This window comes from Bubalus bubalis, chromosome 11 (assembly GCF_019923935.1).
Source record: "Bubalus bubalis isolate 160015118507 breed Murrah chromosome 11, NDDB_SH_1, whole genome shotgun sequence".
NCBI lineage: Eukaryota > Metazoa > Chordata > Mammalia > Artiodactyla > Bovidae > Bubalus > Bubalus bubalis.
The window spans coordinates 33,839,894-33,860,053 of NC_059167.1; the positions used below are offsets into that span (position 1 = coordinate 33,839,894).

At 38.1% G+C, this 20,160-nt stretch overlaps 1 pseudogene; it reads right to left on the bottom strand.

Moving 5' to 3' along the window:
• Positions 1-6,645: 6,645 nt before the first annotated feature.
• Positions 6,646-7,997, bottom strand: LOC102413956 (annotated as a pseudogene).
• Positions 7,998-20,160: the final 12,163 nt, after the last annotated feature.

Consider the following 20,160-nt stretch of genomic DNA (forward strand, 5'->3'; position numbering starts at 1 on the left):
AATTAAAAAAGGATAACTGAGTGCACCTCAAAGGCCTATACCTGTAAAAATCCTATCCCACTTCAGTGGAAACCTAGACAGGATTTTACCCTCCAGGTGACCACGTGCCTCATTCAGCATCTCTGCCCCACTCTGCTCTTCGAAAAGACCCAAGTGGTGCTGGGAGCTTTGAAGTGGGGTGGCAAGGGGGTAGAACTGGGGTGGGAAGAATAGAAAGGGATATGCTACAAAGATGATTATTGAAAGTTGACAGCTGCCAAACACACTGTGTCCCTGGCAACACCTGTTGAGTCAGCCGCGGTGGTGGAGAGTCAGATGAAGAAAGACAGCTGTACACATGCCAACAGCAGCAGGATGCTGTGCTGGGCTTGCGCTCTGCCAGCAGAAGATGTGCCAAACTCGCTGGCCCAGATTCAAATGGCTGGGTGTCGACTCAGTTTGCCAGCAAATAAGCCCAGGGAATACATTTGCATTAACACCGCTCCCTGTTCCCACCTCCCCAGTCCTTCTCCCGCTCCACATAGAACACAGTTCCTCTTTCCAGAATGTCATCTTCAGCCTGCTTTTCAGAACCCGTATTTCAGTGGAACATGAGGTAAGCCAGATGCTGTCCCGAATTGCCTCGAAGGAAGCCAGCATCAGCAGTCAAGAGCAAGACCAAAAAAAAAAAAAATTCCATTTCAGGTTTTTGGCAGTTGGTTAGAAAAATATGCTGGGTAATTTTAATTTTTTTTTCCAAAAAGAAAGAATAGATGGGGTTTTACATTTTATCTCGTGCAAACATTATGCTCACCCAGACCCTTCCTTTATTTGAGCACCTTGAAATTTGGGGGATTCTCAGCTAAGCTGAAAGAGTTTCACAATTGCAGTAGGATATTATAGGAAAGTTTGGTTCTGCCTACAAAATTGCTTCCTAAGATGGAGAAGTGTCAGATATGTCTAATTTCTTCTTATCTTTTCTTAAGACTCCAGGGGTACCCTTGAGGAATAAGAAGTCTCAGGTCTGGATGAGGGAGTTTTTCTCTTCACAGGCCACTGTGTGGTTTAAAGGCAAGATCTATCTATCTACCTATATATGTTCTAGCATATATCATTTCAGCCACTTCATGTCAGCAGGCAGCAGAGGTGGTGAGAGAGATAAAGCCTTAAGGAAGAGAGAAGCTTTGTGGATTACTGTTTTTGATACCCTTTCTCCCAGAGGTCTTAATGAGTAACTAGACCTTGAGTGATAGAATTTACCCCCTTCTTCTTCTTTCTGACCTTCTAACATTGTGCACGCATGCACACAAATACACACACAAAGCACTCCTTGAGAAAAACTTTCACTTCATTTCAGCGTGGTGTTTGGAAGATCATTAACACTCTTGTGATCATTAACATTTCTTTTTCTCTTAATGATGTTAAATCCTTCTTGAGTAGTTTCAGTTAAAATAGTAATGTTAGAAATTCCCAGTTGAGTAACATGTTTTGAGTCAAAAATTTATCTTAGGAATTTATTTCCCAAATATAACTTACATATGTACATAAAGGATATTGAATACAGCATAATTTCAAATAATAGCAAAAGGCTGGGAACATTCTAAAGATCCATCTGTAGGGCATATCTCATTGATAGTACATCCATAAGATGTAACAAAGAGCATTATGCAACCGTTTAGAAGCATGAATTAGCTCCGTGTGTGTAGACAGGGGCTTACCTTTCAGACATACCACAAGAGGAAAAGTAAAGTGTAGAATAATGGGTATAATGTGCTATCATTTGTGTAAAAATGGAAAAGAAATACACATATACGCATATATATATGTTTATCCATACATGAACTATGTCCAGAAGATAAACAAGTACTTCACAGTGGTTCACTCTGGGAATGGAAGCCCAGTGATCTGACATTCAGGTTTTACTGTGCGTTGTTTTGTGCTGCTTGAATTTTTTCTACTATTGTGTACCTATGCCATGTTTTCAAATGCATAAAAAACTAAATTAATAAAGTAAACTTATTTCTCACTAAGCTCTAAAGGTGAGTGCCTGCCTGCTTGCTAAGTCACTTCAGTTGTGTCCAACTCTGGGTGACCCTATGGACTGTAGCCCTCCAGGCTCCTCTGTCCATTAGATTCTCCAGGCAAGAATACTGGAGTGAGTTGTCATGCCCTCCTCCAGGGAATCTTCCTGATCCAGGGATCAAACCTGCATCTCTTATGTCTCCTGCATTGGCAGGCAGGTTCTTTACCATTAGCTCCACCTGGGAAGCCCCCTAAAGCTGATACTAGATCTTTAATTTCTAGGATCTTTTTGTGCTGTGTGTGAGTTTGATGTCACACACATCTAGTTTGACCATTATTATAGATTAGTAACTTGATTAGTTGAATTCAACTTTCTAGTGACTAATTAGAAAATAAGAGTCAATGTAGTCAAAAGATTTATTATGAATTTAAATTGAGATGGAGTTCTTTTTCTTCCTCAGCCTCATAAATCGGCTTAAATGAATTGTTGCTCTCCACGAATGAAATAAGACTGCTTTTAAGGACTTAATTGCCATAATTCTGCAATAGCATTTGCACCCCTGGTCTTTTGTATTGCATTTTGATGCCTTCAGAGTTATTCTTGTAAATTTATATCCACATGACTCCATTTATAATAAATAATAGGAAGAACTAGTGGAAATGTTCATGGATCTCAACATATTTGAGATGTTCTTCTACCCTCACGTCAAAATACTTTTCCTCTTTTTTGCATAGATAATATTTTGAAGAAATACATTGAGAGAGATGGAATTTTTGCCTATAGGGTTTATAAGATACCAAAACTCTGATACTGCCCTTGAATCAAAAAATGTCAAACTTTAAACCAGGGGTGAGTTTGTTCCCTTTGGGGAGTTTGGAGTCAGAAAAATCTGAGTTTCTGTCAAATTAGCCTCCTGCTTCTCCTAGTTTCAATATAATATAAAATGAGTGAAATAGTACTTACCTTGTGAGGATAATTCAGAGACCAATTGAGCTAGTGGGTAATGAAAGAGCACTTTGAAACTGTAATGTTCTAGTAGTTATTTTTTTATTGTATATCACACTCATTTTGGATAAGAATAAACTGGATCTTGTTTCAAAGTTCTTTGCTGAATCTGACATCAGTACAGTGGCTGGAATGAACATTGTCAGTATGTTCACATTAATTTATGCCTGCCATTTCCAAGGGCTGCTTTCCCTAAGAGAACTGATGCTGTGGCAGCATCCACTCAGAGTGAGCCTGAAATGAAACCCAAGGCACACGTTTAAGGCAGATAACTCTGAGACCCCTGGACTCAGCTCATTCTTATGGGTTTATGTGTGCACAGGCAGAATCCTGGAAAGTACAAACTCATTTTATGAGATTACAGAACCTTAAACTCATGCCAAGAATTTTATTTAGACATGTTGAGTAACACTTAAGTGGAATCCCTTGATCATATTTATCAGAAATAAGAAATCAACAATTTTGACCCACTATGTACTGCTCTTTAATTTCACTTATTTTGAATGCTCTTTATTTGATGAACTAATTCCTTCACTGTATTTCTCTTCATTAATGGACCATATTTCCTACTGAGAACTTGACTCTAAAGGTAGTAGTTTTAAATTGGAAGACAGCATTAAGGCATTATATCTCATCTTTTAGAACAATGGTTTTAAAACATATATGTTTTAATATGTCAATCCCAATCCCTCAGTTCAGCCTATCTCCCTCCTTGGTGTCCACATTTGTTCTCTATGTTTGTGTCTCTATTTCTCCTTTTTAAATATGATCATCTATATCATAGATTCCACATAGATGTCTTAATATATAATATTTGTTTTTCTGTATAAAACAGATAACTAATAAGAAACCACTGTGTAGCACAGGGGACTCTACTCATGCTCTGTGATGACCTAAATGGAGAGAAATCTTTAAAAAGAGGGGGAAATATATAGGTACATATAGCTGATTCACCTCTCTGTACAGTAGAAGCCAACACAACATTATAAAGCAACTATATTCCAATAAAAATTGATTAAAACATGTTTTTAAAGTGGCAGAATATTTTATTTTGTTCAGAAGAAAGAATGGGCAGCTGTCCAATATGTCTTTGAAAAAAAAAAATGGTGGCAGGGGCGCAAAGTAGAGCTGAAGTGAAAGAAAGTATGTGTGTGTGTGTTAAAGGATTTGGAGCCCAACTTACTGAACTGTCCCTTCTAGGATGCTCTCTTGTGAGAGTTTCCATTAGTGGCCAGTGAAATCAAGTGAGTATTCCCACAATGTGGGATCCTTATGCTAAGGCTAAATTGTAATAATGAGTTAGATCATGTTCGGCTCTCTTGTACAGATATAAAAAAGAGCTGAGTGGAAGTTCAGGGACAGGAATGGTTCCCCTGGGATTTCTTTTACAGCTATCTGATCATTATGAGTCATGTCAGGATTACAGAGGATGGAATTTGAAGGCATTTGTAATAGAAAATAAAAGAGAGCCGGTAATGACAGGCCTGAGAGACATGTGCACAGCAAAAAAGCAGGTTGTCTGGCAAAATAGTTAATTTCTGAACTTTCATGCACAAAAGTGAAGTTAAAGTCATTCTATATTGAGAGCCACCACGATATGTTCAAGTTTATTCTGGAGCTAAAATAATCTTTTATAACATATATTTCAAGTTTACCTGTATGGGATTGTATAGTGATATTTTCCTTATTGGCTATGAGTCATCTAACTTTCACCTTGGCATAACATAATAGAACTAATAGCTATTTATCCTAAAAAATGTATATTAAATTAGGACTTTTATGCCCACACTTCTCTGCTTAAATAAATCCAAATGTGTATGGAATAAAAGGCAATTTACATGTGGCATTGATAGCCTCCAATATCTAGGAAAAGCATTGAAATTTTTATTTCACAAAGAGAAACCAAAAGGACCATTGAAGGTCTTCTTGTTAAAGGAAAAGCAGAATTCATTTCTTAACTTTTCTGATAGAGGACCATACATGTCTCTTTGCATATTTAACATGAAAAAAAAAAAAAGCCATCAAGCAGCAACCTTTATTTAATCTAGACTAGTGATGGGAAGGAGAAGGCAATGACAACCCACTCCAGTACTCTTGCCTGGCAAATCCCATGGACAGAGGAGCCTGGTAGGCTGCAGTCCAGGGGGTCGCTAGGAGTCGGACACGACTGAGCAACTTCACTTTCACGCATTGGAGAAGGAAATGGCAACCCACTCCAATGTTCTTGCCTGGAGAATCCCAGGGACGGGGGAGCCTGGTGGGCTGCCGTCTCTGGGGTCACACAGAGTCAGACACGACTGAAGCAACTTAGCAGCAGTAGCTGCAGCAGTGTTGGGAAATATCTTTTATAAGGTTTCATCTTCAAAAGGCTTAGAGGGTAAAGAATCTACATTGTGGCAGACCCGGTTTGAATCACCGGGTCAGGAAGATCCCCTGGAGAAAGGAATGGCTACCCACTCTAGTATTCTTGCCTGGAGAATCCCATGGACAGAGGAGCCTGGCAGGCTACAGGCCATGGGGTTGCAACGAGTCAGATGTGACTGAGTGACTAACACTTGCACTTTTAAACTCAGTTCAAAAGTATTCACTTACTAGTTATATCCTTGTTCTAATCATTTTATTCTTTGCTTATTCTTAGAACTTGTGTATTTAGTTATAGTTTACATCTTTTTTTTTTGCTTTTATTAATATGTTGCCTCAAAAGTGTAAGGTATCTTGTATGTGTACATTTTATCTCTACAGTTCAGTTCAATCACTCAATCATATCCGACTCTGCAACCCCATGGACTGCAGCATGCCAGGCTCACCTGTCCATCACCAACTCCCAGAGCTTGCTCAAACTCATGTCCATTGAGTCAGTGATGCCATCCAACCATCTCATCCTCTGTCATCCCCTTTTCCTCCTGCCTTCAATCTTTCCCAGCATCAGGGTCTTTTCCAATGAAAAAGTTCTTTGTATCAGGTGGCCAAAGTATTGTATTGGAGCTTCAGCCTCAGCATCAGTTCTTCCAATGAAGATTCAGGACTGATTTCCTCTAGGATGGACTGGTTTGATCTCCTTGCAGTCCAAGGGACTCTCACAAGTTTTCTCCGGCACCACAGTTCAAAAGCATCAATTCTTCTGCACTCAGTTTTCTTTATGGTCCAACTCTCACATCCCTACATGACCATAATTTTGACTAGACGGACATTTGTCAGCAAATAATGTCTCTGCTTTTTAATATGCTGTCTAGGTTGGTCATAGCTTTTCTTCCAAGGAGCGTGTGCCTTTTAAAATCATGGCTGCAGTCACCATCTGCAGTAATTTTTGAGCCTAAGAAAATAAAGTCTGTCACTGTTTCCACTGTTTCCCCATCTATTTACCATGAAGTGATGGGACCAGATGTCATGATCTTAGTTTTATGAATGCTGAGTTTGCTTTATTTTTTTAAGACAGGAAATACTTTATTTAAGCTCATCAGAGAAATGGATAGCTTGGGTCTATAACAGAGTGCCATGTTTTAAAGCATAGTTTAAAGCATATACTTTAAAGCAAAGTATACACTGCTATATATAAATTAACTGATCAGACCACAACTTTTCAAGTTTTAAAACAGAATCAGCAAAGGTGCTGTAAAAGCAGCACCCCTTGTGACATTTTAACTTTTGTATTCCTCTCCTTTTTCCTCTCCCTCTCCTTCCACAGAATATACACCAACCTCCTCATAATCCTTCTCAAGGGAAGCCATGGCCTCATGGGCCTCAGAAAGCTCTCCTTCCTCCATGCCCTCACCCATGTACCAGTGAACAAAGGCATGCTTGGTATACATCAGATTGTGGTCTAGGTGAGTCCAGGCCTCAGTGATGGTTGTGGTGTTGCTCAGCGTGCACACAGCTCACTGTACTTTGGCCAGGTCTCCACCAGGGACCACAGCAGGAGGCTGGTAATTAATGCCAACCTTGAAGCCAGTGGGGCACCAGTCCACAAACTGGATGGTACGCTTGGTTTTGATGGTGGCAATGGCAGCACTGACATCTTTGGGAACCATGTCGCCACGGTACAACAGGCAGCAGGCCATGTATTTACCAGGGCAAGGGTCACATTTCACCTTCTGGTTGGCTGGTTCAAAGCAAGCATCGGTGATCTCTGCTACAGAAAGCTATTCACAGTGGGCTTTCTCAGCAGAGGTGACAGGGGCGTATGTGGCCAGAGGGAAGTGGATGCAGGGATAGGGCACCAGGTTGGTCTGGAACTCTGTCAGATCCACATTCAGGGCTCCTTCAAACCTCAGGGAAGCAGTGATGGAGGACACAATTTGACCTATCAACCTATTCAGGTTAGTATATGTTGGGCACTCAATGTCGAGGTTTCTAGGACAGATGTCATTGATGGCCTCATTGTCTACCATGAAGGCACAATCAGAGCGCTTCAGGGTGGTGTGGGTGGTGAGGATGGAGTCATAGGGCTCAGCTACAGCTGTTGAAAGTTGTGGGGCTGGGTAAATGGAGAACCCCAGCTTGGACTTCTTGCCGTAATCGACAGAGACATTCCATCAGCAGGGAGGTGACCCAGAACCAGTTCCCCCACCAAAGCTGTGAAACACCAAGAAGCCCTGAAGACCTGTGCACTGCTCAGCCAGTTTCCGAACTTGGTCCAAGATGAGGTCAGTGATCTCCCTGCCCGTGGTGTCGTGACCTCGGGCACAGTTACTGGCAGCACCCTCTTTGCCTGTGATGAGCTGCTCAGGGGGAAGAGCTGGCAGTAGGTGCCAGTGCACGCCTCATCAGTGAGCGGGGATTCCAGGTCTACAAACACTGCCCTGGGCACATGCTTGCCAGTGTCTGTCTCACTGAAGAAGGTGTTGAAGGAGTCATCTCCTCCCCCAATAGTCTTGTCACTTGGCATCTGACCATCGGGCTGAATGCCATGTTCCAGGCAGTAGAGCTCCCAGCAGGCATTGCCTGTCTGAACACCAGCCTGGCCAAAGTGGATGGAGATGCACTCACACATAGCTGCTGTTCTGTGGCTGCCGAGCTGTTGGCAGAGAGGAGAAGAGATTGTTACTTGTTACAGCGCAACTCTTAGGTGGTCGATGTAAGAGAACCTGTGGCACATGGGTGTCTGCAGCTCCTTATATACAACTCAGTCTGAATGCTGAGTTTTTGAATTTTGAGAATATCTCTGCAACTGGACCATACATTCCATGAGGGCAGGGACTTCTTCAATGTCCTCAAAGAATGAGGAGTCCAGTCTTCTGTACCAGATGATCTGTGTACTATGCAACAAATGTGTGTTTATTACTACCTGGTACCCTCTTCTTCTTAATCTGTGAACACTCTCCAACTTACTCAACTGGTTTACACTCAGGGAAAACAAACTGATTTACTAGTCTGAATAAACAACATTCAATAGGAAGGTAAATCCGTTGCTACAAAAATAATATACATTGCAAGTCGAAGCAAAATATTAAGTGGTTTTTGTATTATCTACTGTCTGTGGTTCTTAAACAGAAACCTTTATCATCTGATTAAAATTACATTCATTATAAAGAAGTAATATTAACTGTTGAATGATACTGTCTCAGGACAAATTGGATGGCTTCGTATACTGTTAGGCATTCTATAAAGTGCATTCATTTCTCCTTTATTTGTATTCTGATAAATCCAGAGGGTTTTTAAGTGGTTAAGTGTGGTTTTAGAATAGACTTTGTATTGTTATTTTCAATTTGCATTGTTTTGGTATTATCATATCTGGCCATAATATATACAAGTTGTGCTCACGATCAGTCACTTCACTCAAGTCTGACTCTTTGCAACCCTCTGGACTGTAGCCCTCCAGGCTCCTCTGTCCATGGGATTTTCCCAGCAAGAATACTGGAGTGGGTTGCCATGCCCTCCTACAGGGGATCTTCCCAACCCAGGGATTGAACCTGTGTCTCCTGCATCTCCTGTACGGCAGGCAGATTCTTTACCGCTGAGACATTGGGGAAGCCTTATGTAAATTGTTCTGGGGTGTAATTAGAAATGATTGATGAGATTACTTGAATAAATATGTGTGAGAAAATGTAAGAGTAAGAAGAAAAAATTGTACTGGGGTTTAAAATCAAGAGGAGGAATTCTAGCTTCCCAGGTTGAAATTTGTCTGATCTTGTGGCTTTGTAACCCTACTTTTGGCAACAGATATCAAGGACATTCAGTGGATGGTACAGTCCAATTTTCACTTGGGTCCTGTGCTACCCAGCTATGTAACTACCTAACTACCTGGGTAAGTTTCTTAACTTTTCCAATCCTCAATTTCTTCATCTATAAAATGAATGTAATAGAGATCAAGAGGATTAAGTAAGATACTTAGTATTTTACCATGTCAAACACTTAGTAGAGTTGCAGGTCCATCTTAAGCATATGATAAATGTTAGCTGTTCTGATTAGCAGATGCTCCTCTAAGTTGTAATTTGATTCCCACAAAGGTCAGCTCTGCTCTTCAATTCCAGCCCACTTCTCTGGCCACAGTCATGAAAGGTGTGCTTCACAGTAATGTTGGGTGCACTGGATCATGTTCCCATTTCCCTCTCCCTTCATTTAGGTGGCATAACCCACACAGCTCTGCATATGACTATGAGCCAGTGTCAAAGTAGGATCTTTGGAAATACTTGCAAAATGTAAATCTTACAGTAGATTGTGTTTGAGTAGTGACAGCCTTTAACAGGAAACTCATTATAATGTGATGCATGTTCCAAGCCATGGGACTGTCTTAGAAGTCAAAACACTTTACACCAAGGGGCTTTGACGCCTAATCTTTTAGGTGGTGCCTGAAGTAGATTTTCTTCCCTGAACCCTACTCTCAGATTTCTCTACTAAAATCTCCGTGATATTTTCACCTTGCTCCACATCCTTCTCATTTCCCAGAGAGGCTTTTATTTGGCTGGGAGATCTGTCCAGTTCTTTCCCAGGGCAGCAAATGAAGCCGTGTGAACTGAAGCACTCATAGATATCCTTCAAATCAACAGGGTAAAAAACTCTAGCACCACATCTTTGGTTGAAACCCAGGTCGCTGAGATGGTTCTCACACTGTCAACTGGTTAGCGTGCAGATCTGACTACTAAGAAATAAAAATATAAGTGATTTAGAGCAGTGCAGAGAAGGAACTTAAATATGAATCCCAGTGCTTCTGGATCCTCTTGTCCACCTGACGTGGTTTTTTTTTTTTTTTTTAATCTAGCCTTAATTTCAACAATAAATTTCAGATATTGAAAAAGTCTTCCCTATCTTCTCAGGTTGCCACTCTACTCATATTTTATTTTTTTTAACCTAAAATATTATTTATGTCTAAAAGTTTAAAAATTAATAAAGTACAAAGAAAAACATTTTAAATATATCCACCACTTAGAACAAATTAACTTATTTTCTAATGTTTCTGTGGCATATTTTGCATCCATATTTTTATATAAGAAAAGTATTTCACTATTTTAATAAAAATGAAACACACATAGAAAAGAATCAGACATTGACAAATAATGCTGAGTATTTTAAAATCACCTCAAATTCAGTTACCCAGAAATATTATTATCATTACATTAAATGCACATATTTTCAGATGTCTTTTTGTGTGTACACCTACAAATACAGAGAGAGAGAGAAAGGGAGTGAGAGTGGGAGAAAGAGATGTGAGTCTTGAGACTGACTTTTTTCCTTTGAAATGCCTTTGAGATCCAGCTGGGATGTTTTCTTTATTGTGCAGTGGCCATTCATTGATTTTCTTCCTCCTTCTTCTGATAAGAGATGCTAATTTTCCTTTGGAGAATCATTCTTCCACTCATTCTCCATTCTTAGTATGCTCACCACCATACTTCCACCCCTAAGCTCCTGAGGTATTCACATAACCCAAACCTGTTCTCCAATTGCTGTCAGTGTGAGAGGAAGGGGATGGTCTAAAAATGGAGATGGTCTTATGCTGTCTATAATCCACTATGCCAAAGTCTTTTAGTAATGACAGTACAGAGAAAGAGGGTGAAAATAAACATCTGATGTAAAATTTGAAAAGTTTCCTTAGAGGAGGAGATTTTTGAATTGAATCTTAAAGGCCGAGTAGTATTTTTCTAGCAAAAATAGAAAATAATAGTATTTTTCTAAAGAAAGTGATTGTTGTTGTTGTCTAGTTGCTAAGTCATGTCCTGACTCTTTGAGACCCCATGGACTGCAGCACATCAGGCTCCTCTGTCTTTCACTGTCTCCTGGAGTTTGCTCACACTCATATTCATTACATCGGTGATGCCATCCAACCATCTCATCCTCTGTCACCCCCTTCTCCTGCTGCCCCCGGTCTTTCCCAGAGTCAGAAAGTGGAGAAGGTGATAAAACATCATCATTGCTAGTGAAAGATTAGGAGTAGGTACACACACCTATATGTTAAAAGACATGAAAATATCAGAAAATACCTCTGCAAGGGAAAACTCAGAAAAAATTTATGAACTAAGCTTACATGCTATCATTTAATTTAGAAAGGTAATTATTTACCTAAGATCATGTACTTTGATGAAAGGCTATTAACAAATAAAACGGTGTTGGATTTGAAAAGAGTGTTCAAATTTCATGAAACATACATATTAAGTTAAAATTATTTTAAAAAGATATCTCATTAAAACTTTTAAAGAATTTATTTGAACAAGTTTAAGTACACAGAGAAGGATAATCGATGGATTTGCCAACTTTTTTTCCTGACCTCTTTGGTTTTTAGACATATTCCATCCACACTTCTCTCCTTCCACCAGGCTTGGTAGATGAATAAAAACTCTACAAAAAGGGATTATGACAGTCATTTGGCAAAACAGTAATAGAAATCTCTCCACATATTAACTGGCATTCTTCTAATCAACTGCTAAAACATACATTTACCAGGGATTGACCCCTTCACCATTCAACCTTTTGTATGCTTTCCTGTATTACAGAAACTAAAAGTCTGAAAACTGCATTTCCTCGACTCCCTTGCAGACTAGATGTAGGGTCAGATACAGTTTGATTTCACCAATCACATATGTTTACCAAAGACTGAATTAAGAAGAATTAACAGATCTATTGCTTCAGGCCGTTCCTGGAAACTTAGCCTAGAATGTGTCTCTTTGGCCACATGACCTCTTGCATAGGCCATGCTGTACAGTGAAATAAGTCCATCTCTGTTTCAGTGAACCAGAGTGGATTCTGTTCTCTGTAACTGATCCCTTACTCATAGTGCTACCTTCGGTCAAAGTTTCTAGATTTGATTTTTCAAAAAAATATACAACCACTTACGTATAAATTGATGTATTAAAGTTCATTTTTTTTTTTGAAAAATCGCAGTAACAGACATTCTTTATTGTTCCTTCAATGTTTAGAATCAACCTACAGACAAAACATGGAAGACACTGCAATTTACAATGGTTACAAAACAAAAGGTAAATGTTTTAAATTTGATACTGAGCAGTCAAAGAACCTTTTATTTTACAATAAAATATATTGTGTTTTTCTTTGTTCAAAATGGAAACAGTTTTATATAATAGCTTTAGTTCTGATTGTAAAATGAACTTATGTACATATTAAGTATATAGTCGTTTAGTCACTAAGTTGTGTCTGACTCTCTTGTGACGCCATGAACTGTAGCCCACCAGGTTCCTCTGTCCACGAGATTCTTCGGGCAAGGATACTGGAGTGGATTGCCACTTCCTTCTCCAGGGTATCTTCCCGACACAGGAATTGAACCTGCATCTCCTGAGATTATTTACCACTTAACCACCTGGGAAGCCCCATTTAGTATGTTAGGTGACAGTAAAAAAAATAAGAAAAATAGCAAAAGTTTACTTACAAACATTTTACCTGAGATAATTGCCTTACTTTTCCTGCACTTGGACATACATAACACATATATTTTATAAAATCAAGAACATGACAAAAATATTGCTCTGTAATATGCTTTCCACCTGATGTATTGTAAACATATTTTCATATCAAATCTGCATATTAATATCAAAAATGGATATTAAATTCTTAGTAGATACTGTATATATCTTCCATATATATTTATAACACATCCCCTATTTTGAATATTCAACTTGTTTTTAATTTTCAACTGTTATGAACAAAGCTAAAATGAACACCTTTCATTCATTTTTATTTATTTCCTCAGTGTAAATTCAGAGGAGGAATTTCTAAGTCAACTTTAAAGATATTTGATATGTACTGTAAGATTCCTCTTTACAAAGATGGGATCAATTTCCAAGGTCGCCAGCAGCTATGCTATGCCCATTATTTTGCATGACACTGGATATAAATGATCTAATATGGGAAAAACAGAGTATCATTTTGTTGTTTTCTTCCTCTCCTTTAAAAAGTTATATATATATATATATATTTTTTTTTTCTTCTCCTTAAAGATCACTATTTTATGTTTTTAGCTTCTTTAGTTCAGGATTATTATCCAGATATTTTCCTTACCATGATGTTAAATGTAGATATAGGTTTAAAAACTGCAGTTTTTCTTCTCATGTTTTGAAATACTATTTATTTTTTATATATGTAAATATAAATATTAATATATTTTAAAAGTAGCAATTCATAGCAAGTGAATTCTTTAATAGTCTTAAGACAGCTGGCTAACATTTGGAGGGAAAATTTAGAACTCAACCTCAACCTCACATTTTAGATTAAAATAGACTCCGGATAAGTTTAAATGTGAAAAAGAAAGAAATAACCCAGAAAAATTATAGATAAATATGACAACTGTACGGTGAGGACTGGTTGAAAAGCATGACACATGCTGAGACACCGTATCAGAAAAGGATAAACTTAACTACATCAAAAAGTCAGATTTTCTGTACTTCAAAAAACACAATAAATAAAATTAGGAGGAAAATGACAAACAGGGAAATTATGTGTGATATGTATGATGAACAAAAGTTGTCATTCTAATGCATAAATTAATAAAAAGACAACTGTCTCATATGAGTAAAGAATATTAATAAGCAATTTGGCAAGAGAAGAAATTAAAATTACAAACAGAGCTTTGAAAAAACTATTTTTTCCTAGTAACAAAAAAAAAAGTAACCCGAGTACATTAATGTAAATATGATATGATTTTTACCTATTGAACTGACAAGAGTGGAAAATAACAACATCCAGTGAAATACTGTTTCTGAAAGTGAGTCAGATGGCACCATTTCAGGTGCCTTCTGACTTTATAATTTCAGTAGCATTCTCTAGTGCAACACTCTAGGATGTAGAGAGGGCAGCGTCACTGCTTTAAACATTCGGGCTCACGGAGGAGAGCCCCGCTGGCACTCCGTATACGGTTCTGCGGTATAAGTTATCAAAGCTTATTTGATTGCTACCTCTGCATACACAGAGTCTCTCTTCAAACAGCCAGAGGGCTCATTGCTATTATTAAACTGTCTCTGTTGCCAGATTCATAGCTTCAGAGTAAGAAAATATTATCTGAGCAAATATTTAAGCAGAATTCTCTACACTGTTATGCTTCATTAAAGAACAGTTTTCATTCGGTTTGTTCTAGAGTAAAGTGAAATGCTCCAAATCAATACACTCTCCAGTTTTTCCCAGCATTTTTCTTTTTTTCTCCACTGTAGGAAGATAAGGACTTCCCGGGAAGAAAGGCTTTTTATGGTGATGAACTCTCCTCCCTTATCCATGCTCCATTACCAGAATTTAGTCTGTGACTGGAATGGATAAAATATAGGGTGTTTGTGTGCGTCCTTGTGCAAAGTGGTTACATATGAGTGGGTGACATTCTTCTGCCAGTTGCTAAAGCATAGGCTTTGAATTGACTCATGTACTCTTCAGCCTCCTTCATGGGTGCTTTCCTGTGCTGCAAAGTTTTCAAGTATTTGGCTAGATTGGAAAGCATAAATGTGTCACCTGTTCAGTATCCTATGGTAATATGGTGCCAGCACTCCTATCCTTATACAGTCTAAGGTCTTTCCTGCCCTCTTCTGCTTCGGTGTCTCCTCCTTATTTTTTGGTTGAATGTACATGCTGTAGAAAGCACCAGGGTAAAGTCACTGCAGCAAAAAAAAACAAACCTCTATATTGAAATTATTGATATGGATAACTAGGAGAAGGCAATGGCAACCCACTCCAGTACTCTTGCCTGGAAAATCCCATGGACGGAGGAACCTGGTGGGCTGCAGTCCATGGGGTCGCGAAGAGTCGGACACGACTTGATATGGATAACTAGTTGATAATTAGTTGAACAAGCTAATTTGACTTATCGGGCCAAAAAAAAAAAAAAAAAAGCCTGGAAAGCAGTGCTCCTAAAATCCCTAATCACTAATATTTTGGGGGAGTGTTGGGAGAATGTCTTTCTGGTCTGGTTCACACTGGCACAGATGATATTAGGAAATTTTTGTGTTTTCTCTTCAAAGCTGTTGTTTGAAGAGAAGTGTCTTTCAGCTGGTGGTGTTCATGTTGATAACTTCCTATTAATGTAATTGTTGATGATAATCTCATAGATGGGAGAAATGCTGATGAGCTTATGAGGTATCTGGAATGGCAAAACTTTCATACTCCTTTTTGGTTTGTCTCAGGTAAGGGAAATTTGGAGCCAGTCAACCAGATTCTTTTTCTCTTGAGAATTTTCTCCCTGATATCTTTATATCCATGGCCATTGAAAACTGCCTGTTGCTAGCTCCTCGCACCTTATTTTCTATGAAAGCTTTTTGAAATGCAGTCGTATTCTCAGTTTGCAGAAAGGCTGCACTGTTAGCGTCTTCAGGCCGTGTCAATAGGCCTGCCCATTATTGAGATTTATGAACATTGCTTGAGAGTCTGTTGGAGTTGGGTCCTATGGATGTTTTTTCAACACACATACGGAAGAAAAACCATAATTTACTATTTTGGATGGCAAACTTGTATTTAGACTTACAGATAAAAAATATCAAACTTTTATCTTATATTTTAAAATAGACATTTTATTATATATAGAAAAAAACATCTAGCTCTAGCTTGTCATTTCTTTATCACAAAGAAGAGAGAAGTGAAATCCGTATTTAAAAGGCTATGGAACATTGTGCATTTAAAGTACTCAGCAAGTTATTCCCTAAAGCACTCCATATGATATGTAAATCTTTTGATCTTTCACAAAAATGCATGAATACTATAAAGAATAATGAGTACAAGCTTGGAAAATACAATATTGACTGTCAGTAAAGTACACTTAGCCACAATTATTATTTGCATGGCTTGTGCAACGTAACTGGAGGGGATACTTCTGTGAATATGTTAAGTACACACCAGTGTCTGCTAAAGAAGATTTGATTTTATAACAAAGACTTCTTTTCTCCTTTCCCCTTCCACTAGTTATTCTTTTTTGAAACCATTTTCTCAAGTTAGAAAAAAAGAGAAGTGCTGCTATCCCATTGCTATTAATTACCATATGATGGATAAAATAACTTGGCTTTAGAAAGAATCATTCTATGGTACCCTGCAGAAAGAATATTTAAGTCATGGTAAGCTTTTCTTTATAGAAATCTTTCTTGAAAACTTAGTTCAGCCAGTGGAATGAATTTTTCAATTTTCTTTAGAAATTACAAATTTTGTTTGAACTTATTCAATAGGATTACCTTGAAACAAACAAGTCAATTTTTTTTAATGTATCAGTTACAATTTTGATAATTGTAGCTTATCAAACTGGTAGCTTAGTCAGTAAAGAAACTGCCTGCAGTGTAGGAGACCCAAGTTCAATCCCTGGGTCAGGATGATTCCCTAGAGAGGGAAATGTAACCCATTCCAGTATTCTTGCCTGGAGAACCCCATGGACAGAGGAGCCTGGTGGGCTACAGTCCATGGGGCTGCAAGAGTTGGACACGACTTAGTGACTAAACCACCACCAGTCAAAGTAATGAGCTAATTTGTCATTGTAGGTGGTTATGCTTCTGATGTTATACGATCTGGTTAGTTAATCCAGTTCAAAAAATGCAGAGCTGCTAACTACAGACAAATGGCTCACTGGTAGAGGCAATGTGCCAGGTGATTTGGAAGTAGTTGATAACACCAATGGAAAGTAAAATTGACTCTCACGATGAGGTGAGGGATCATAAGATGATAGTGGCTCAATTAATACAGGAACAAGAACACATATAACACTTCTTGAATGCATGGGCCTTGATTTGGATGCATGGTTGTAATTAAACATTTTAAACTTCAGTTTCTAATTGTATATTGAAAGTATAAGAGTAGATTTTGATCCTAAAATTTGTACGGAAATGCAAAGAAACTAGAATATCTAATATGGTGTTGAAAAAGAAGTATAAGTTTGGAGGACTTTGCTATCTGATTTTATGACTTACTATGAAGCTACAGTAATCAAAATCCATGATATTGGCATACAGACAGATAAATAGGCAATGAAACCAAATATAGCCCACACTTACTACCATTTGATTTTTGATAAAGGCACCAAAGTAATCGAATAAGGAAAGAAAATCTTTTCAACAAAAGGTGCTGGAGCAACTAAAACAACACAACAAAGAACCTTGATCTTATATCACATCACAGAGAAAAGTCAAGATAGATCACTTAAATGTAAAAACTAGAACTCGAAAGAATTTTCAAGTATAGGATAACACTTTTGCAACCTGGGGGTAGGCAATTGCTTCTTAGAAGGCCATAGAAAGCACAAACAATAATAAGAAAAATCTGATAAATTAGATCTTACCAAGTTTATAAATTTGCTCATAAAAAGATATCATTAAGAAAAGGAACAGGAAAATCACACATGAGGAGAAAATATTCACAAAATATATATTTGACAAAGAATGTACATACAAACTGTGTAAAGAACTTATACAATCAAAATATAAACAATACAATTTAAAATTAGAAAATGATTTGAACAGTAAAGAGATATATATAAATGACTGAGTACACAAAAAAGGTGCCTAACATCATTATTCTTAAAGAAAATGCAAATTTAAGTCACAACAAAATGCCATTACAGCTGTACACTAACACAAGATTGGGAATCAGCTATACTTCAATTTAAAAAACACCATTACATATCTATCAAAATAATTCAAATTTAAAAGACTGATATCAGATATTAGTGAGGAGGTAGAATGACTGGAGCTTTTATACATTGTTGGTAGGAATGTAAAATGGTATAACCACTTTGGAAAAATGTCTGACGATTTCTTCTAAAACTAAATATATACCTATCTTCAGTCAGTTCAGTCGCTCAGTTGTGTCCGACTCTTTGCGACCCCATGAATCGTAGCACACCAGGCCTACCTGTCTATCACCATCTCCCAGAGTTCACTCAAACTCATGTCCATTGAGTCGGTGATGTCATCCAGCCATCTCATCCTCTGTCGTCCTCTTCTCCTCCTGCCCCCAATCCCTCCCAGCATCAGAGTCTCTTCCAATGAGTCAACTCTTCGCATGAGGTGGCCAAAGTACTTGGAGTTTCAGCTTTAACATCATTCCTTCCAAAGAACACCCAGGGCTGATCTCCTTCAGAATGGACTGGTTGGATCTCCCTGCAGTCCAAGGGACTCTCAAGAGTCTTCTCCAACACCACAGTTCAAAAGCATCAATTCTCTGGTGCTCAGCTTTCTTCACAGTCCAACTCTCACATCCATACATGACCACAGGAAAAACCATAGCCTTGACTAGACAGACCTTTGTTGGCAAAGTAATGTCTCTGCTTTTGAATATGCTATCTAGGTTGGTCATAACTTTCCTTCCAAGGAGTAAGCGTCTTTTAATTTCATGGCTGTAGTCATCATCTGCAGTGATTTTGAAGCCCCCCAAAAATAGTCTGCCACTGTTTCCACTGTTTCCCCATGTATTTTCCATGAAGTGATGGGACCAGATGCCATGATCTTCGTTTTCTGAATGTTGAGCTTTAAGCCAACTTTTTCACTCTCCTCTTTCACTTTCATCCAGAGGCTTTTTAGTTCCTCTTCACTCATCCCAACAATTCCACTCCTTGGTTTTTGCCCAAGAGAAATGAAAACATATGTTAAAAAAACTTTTACAAGAATAAAAGCTTTTTACTCATAACAGCCCAAACTGGAAACAGCCCTGGTGTCCATCAACAAGAGAATGAATAAATCATGTTAAATTCATTGAATGGTATGCTACCCAGAAATAAAAAAGAGCAAACTACTAAACCACACAATATGTATGAATTTCAAAAACATTCAGATCAGATCAGATCAGTCGCTCAGTTGTGTCTGACTCTTTGCGACCCCATGAATCACAGCACACCAGGCCTCCCTGTCCATCACCAACTACGTAAGGTAAAAGAAGCCAAGCACAAAAGAATATATGTGGTATGATTTCATATACAGGAAGTTCTAAAACATTCAAAATTGACCTGTGGTTCTCCTGGGGTGGAAGCGATTGATGATGTTCTTTATCTAGATAGGGGATTAGGCTATACGTGCTCAGTTGCTCAGTAGTGTCCCACTCTTTGCAACCCCATGAACTACAGCCCACCATGTAAATGTTCATGGAATTCTCCAGGCAAGAATACCGGAGTGGGCTGCCATTTCCTACTCCAGAGGATCTTCCTGACCGAGGTATTGAACCCACATCTCCCATGTCTCCTGTATTGCAGGCAGATTCTTTATCACTGAACCACTGGGGAAGTCCTTAGGCTGTACAAGCGTATGCATTTGTCAAAACTAATTAAACAGTACACGTATAATCATTTAATTGTAAGAAAACTTTGCCTCAAAAGTAAAAATTCATGAACAAATATTTAACTCTATTTGTAATATACATGCTCTATTCTTTAGGAGTGATGTGTAATGATGTTTGCAACTTACTTTGAATTGCATCCTAAGAATGAGATGCATTGATAGATAGATAGACATGTGACAAAGCTAATAAAATAACATGTTAATAGTAGAATTTAGGTGGTAGGTATGTAACTACTCACTGTACAATCCTTTCAACTTTTCTGTATTTTTGAAATTTTTTATAAGATGGAGAAAAGTAAATGAGTAGCTTTCACTATGGTAGACTGTACTTTATTTCATACTCTAATATTTAAGAGAAAGATTAATATAGTTCAATCAACAGATTGAACTATTTTCTCATTTATCTCACTTAGCTGATGAATAATATTTGAAGTGTATGGCAAATAAGACTGTCAATAATAACAACATAACATATAACAATGTAACATA